This window comes from Adiantum capillus-veneris, chromosome 6 (genome assembly GCF_014529385.1).
Source record: "Adiantum capillus-veneris isolate H3 chromosome 6, ASM1452938v2, whole genome shotgun sequence".
NCBI lineage: Eukaryota > Viridiplantae > Streptophyta > Polypodiopsida > Polypodiales > Pteridaceae > Adiantum > Adiantum capillus-veneris.
Genome location: NC_140936.1, coordinates 135885703 through 135890390, shown reverse-complemented (window position 1 = coordinate 135890390; position 4688 = coordinate 135885703).

The window sequence follows — 4688 nt, the reverse complement described above, 5'->3', positions numbered from 1 at the left end:
AGCATAAGTGATAGCCTTTTGGCATGTGTACCCCTTTCCCCTTTTGTGAGAGCTTTAGGTAATTAAATAATTAAACTAAACTCTCATTGGACCCCTTTGCCTCCTAGCCAATAGGAATCAGGCAAGCCATTGGGCTCCTGAATGCTCATTGGACCCATTGGGAGACTGCCCAATAGTCTTCTAGGAGACTTAATTGTCATTGGTTTCTTTTATTAAATGTTTTTAAATTAATCAAACTAGATTTACTCTAGCTTAATTCTCATTGGTCCACTTCAAGGGTCATCCAATAGGAATTGGGCACACCTTGTGGGCATGTGGGCTAGGGAGCTGACATGTGTCCCTAATTCCCTTTGTGTAAAGGGGCTTGTGTGTGTGTGTGTGTGTGGATTTCTCTCTCATCCGCTAGAAGAAGGGCTCGCCCCCTCCCATGTAGGGATATGCATTGACTTTGGAGAGCACACAAAGTATCCAATTCCCCCTAAGCTTTAACCCTTTGGACACAACCTTTGAATTTTGGAACCTTAGCATTTTGGAAGTCTTAATGGGCTGAACCTTAGGGTCTTTTTAGCCCATTGTTGCACATGGCTCTTTTGCAGATGCCCCCCCCCTTTGGATCCCTATTTTCCCTCCTTTGGATCCCTACTGTGGCCGGTCTGCTAGCTTAACCAATATTCTAGCTTTTTCTCCCTTGGCACTTCTCCACATTAAATGATCAGTTTAATATGAGAAAATCATTTAGGAGAATTAGATATTGATTATTATGACAAAGTCGGTACAAGACTCTCGGACCCAAGTTTGAATCTAAATTTCTATATTGTACTGCTCGCATGCCTTGCATGCCAGTGCACGTGACCTTGCTTGAACCCGCTTGAAAAAATCTCCAACTATTGTCATTGCCGTCTTCTTCCTTTCTGCGCGGCCATTGCATGCTGCCCTATCGAGTTTTCATAGCCCTCCCATGGCCCTTTGCTTTGGCCGATCTTGGCCCTCTTGGTGCCCATCCCGGGTGGGAACGACGCTTGGCCAATGTAAGGAGCCACTTAGGGCTTCTAATGTGAAATCATTAGAACAAGGCTATGGCAAGCAGCAGATGACATTGAAGATCTATGCAGGGGAGGCTATGGCGCTCGAAGCTGATGCCGAGGGGAGATGCACATGAAACAAAAAATTCTCTCCAAGGCAGTGTGCACCTACCAAGCCCACTTGTATGCGGTTTTGTTGTGGTTCTATCGTTCCTTGCAAGAGGCCGATCACAGAGATGTTCTCCATTCCACCATCAAGCCCCACCCAAGGGTGGATTCTCGCCAGCACAACAGCGTGGGGGGGGGGGGAGAGAGAGAGAGAGAGAGAGAGAGAGAGAGAGAGAGAGAGAGAGAGAGAGAGAGAGAGAGAGAGATGAAATAAAGAGAGTCCATCCTCACTTGCTTTCCCCCTCCTCCATAGCTGCCCCCTCTCCCCTGAGCTCTAATACCAATCTAAGACCAGAGGGACTGTACCATGCAACTCTCCACCCAACCATGCCATATATAGGCTCTTAAACGTTTAAATATAGAACCCCTTGACCGCATGTCCGTCATGGCCCTTGGCCTGACATTGTGGATATACATTTTGTGAGACAACTCCAGTATTCTATGCTTTCTATCCCTCTCGATACACATACCAAGAAAGCGACTTGTCTCTCTCAAATATTCCATAGCAAACTGCGTGCTAAGTGACTTCTTCAAGATGGCAATCTCGTCTTTAGACTTCCAAACAATGAGCATATCATCAACATAAAGTATTTGAATGATAAGTGAGCCATCATTCAACTTCCTGGTATACAAACAATGATCTTTCTGGCTCCTTACACAACCTTGGGACCGCATGTACTTGTCAAACTTCATGTACCATTGCCTTGAGCCTTGCTTTAATACATACAATGCCTTATGCAATCTACACACCACTTCTGCCCTTATAGACTTTTCAGGTTTGACTTCAAAAGCCTTACACTCCTCATCAAAATCCCCATGAAGGAAAGACATCTTCACGTCCATTAGGACAAGTTCCATGTCCTCGGTGGCTACCAATCCAAGCACAAGATGAAATGTAGTCATATTGACTACTGAAGAGAAAATCTCATCGAAGTTCATGCCTTTTTTTTGCTTGAAACCCTTAGCAACCAATCTAGCCTTATACTTAAGCTCAAGATTATATGTCATGTACTTCCTCTTAAACACCCATTTGCAAGGCAAGGCTTGAGTGCTCTCTGGAAACTCTGTCAATTTCCAAGTTTCATTAACCATAACCAAATTATACTCAAATTGCATTGCCTGGTCCCACTTCACACTATCTTCCATCTCAATAGCCTCTTGGTAGCAGGTAGGCGTTGCACAATCAATGACCAACAAGTAGTCTAACCCTGGCTGAAAACGCTCAGAGGCACATATGTAGATATCCTCACTGACTGCCAGATTTTACTCTCTCAGGACTCAGGAGCATCACTAGCTCTCTCTGGAGCACTATTGGTGGTAGATACATCGCTAGTAGACTGAGTTGTTTGCATAACTTGACTTGGGGCTACATTCTCAAATCTAACTTTGCGATACTCAACCTCTTCCACACGTTGTCTATGCATCTTTGATTCATTAAAAATCACTTGTGAGCTACAAATAACTCTCCAAGATTTTGGGTGCCAAAGACAATAACCCATCTCTCCATCTGTAGCATAGCCAATGAAGATGCATTTGCATGGCTTAGGTCTAGTTTTTTTCTTAGCTCTTTAGACATTTGTGAGAATGCTTCATATCCAAACACATGTAATCTGTCAAATTGGGCTTCTTGCCTATCCACATCTCCTGCGAATCTTGAAGTTCAATGGTGTACTAGGTGACCTATTGATTATATGCATCGTTGCCAAAACAACCTCTCCCCAAAACTCTTGAGGTAAATTTGCCATAGATAGCATGGAAGTGACCCTCTCCTGAATAGTTTATTCATGCACTTAGCAACTCCATTCTGAGCAGGTGTGTACGACATAGTAAACTCCTCCTAATGCCTCGTTTACTACAGAAGTCTTTAAACTCAGTTGAGACGTACTCTCCCCCGTTGTTAGTGAGCAAAGCCTTCTACTTCTTGCCTGATTGGTTCTCAGCCATAGCTAGGACACTAAAGACTCATCTTTCCACTTTAAGAGGTATACCTACACCTTTCAAGTAGAGTAAACTATTAAGGTCAAGAAATATAATGCCCCCCCTAGCGATTTATGCGTCATAGGCCCGCATAGATCACTACGAACCAAATCTAAAGGATTCCCTAACTTTCTATCCAATGGCATGAGGTAAGCCTAGTCTAAATCCCGTAAATACAGTGCTCACACAAACTAAAATGAGAATATTTCTTTATGTGAGATCCCCTTTCTCTTCTTTGTCGAGAGTGTGTGTATTGAAGGCCCTCAATGCTGAAGTTGAGATAAAGCTATCACTCTCTCTCTCTCTCTCTCTCTCTCTCTCTCTCTCTCTCTCTCAACTCGAATGTACAACCTATCCTAAGAAAATGGAATCTGTGTTTTTGATTTTTGACACACCTGCACTCCGAACCAACTGATGAGTTCCTCTACAAAGTCCTAAAGCTCAAAGCAGTCTCCGTTTTAATAAAAAAGTTTTTGGATCAGAGTTCTGTAGCTGAAGCTATGAGCAAAACAGTAACGTGCTGTCATTCTGTCCTAAACTAAGTAGCCTACCTCTCTCTCTCTCTCTCTCTCTCTCTCTCTCTCTCTCTCTCTCTCTCATCTCACAAAAAGCTCAATCTCTCATCCCTTGTGGCTTGTGGAGTTCAACCCCTAGCCACCTTGATGCGTAAGCTCTATGTGCCGAGCTCACAATGCTTCCATAGCCATGGAAGCTCCAAGCATCGATCCGTTTCCGATGTGAAGCTCACCCGAGAAAGAGAAACGTCGAGAGAGAAGTAGCACTACAACCTTCGGCTATGATACCACTTGAAGAGTATGCGGTGCATGCGAATTGTGAGGGAGAAGAAGAGCAGACATAGAGTGTTGGTGGGAACGATTCACTATTTTTTATTGTTATATATGATCAAAGAATAGATAAAGTTAGCATGGTCAATGTGATGGGTGTCCAGCCAATTGGCCTAAACCCTAACAAGGCTAACTTATCTTTCTATTTGCACACTAATACACTCTCTGTTTTGTACCTTGAGGTTCTTCATCTTCTCCAAGTTGTGTTTACATCCCTATAACCCTAATTTCAAAAATTGGTATTTGAGCAGGTCACGTAATGTCGCTAGCACCCCTTTGCTCACGTTCTTAGACTTTTGTTAGCTTCGCGAGTGTTAGTAGGTCTTTTGGTCTTTGTTTCCACTACAGACAATACTACACATGCAATTTTGTCCTTTTGTGCATAACTTGAGAGAGAGAGAGAGAGAGAGAGAGAGAGAGAGAGAGAGAGAGAGGGGGGGACAAATAACCTTCTGCATAGGGAACTGCAGACATGGAGTGCTATAGCTCCTTAGGCACGAAGTTTGTGTGTGTGTGTGTGTGTGTGTGAGAGAGAGAGAGAGAGAGAGAGAGAGAGAGGAGGGCGATACGAGTGAAATTTGGGATCGGTAAATTTTTTGGGGGGACTTTGGCTTTAAAAAAATAGAAAGTTTTCTTACTCTATTAAATTGAAAGAGAACTCTTCGTTGAGCTGCGA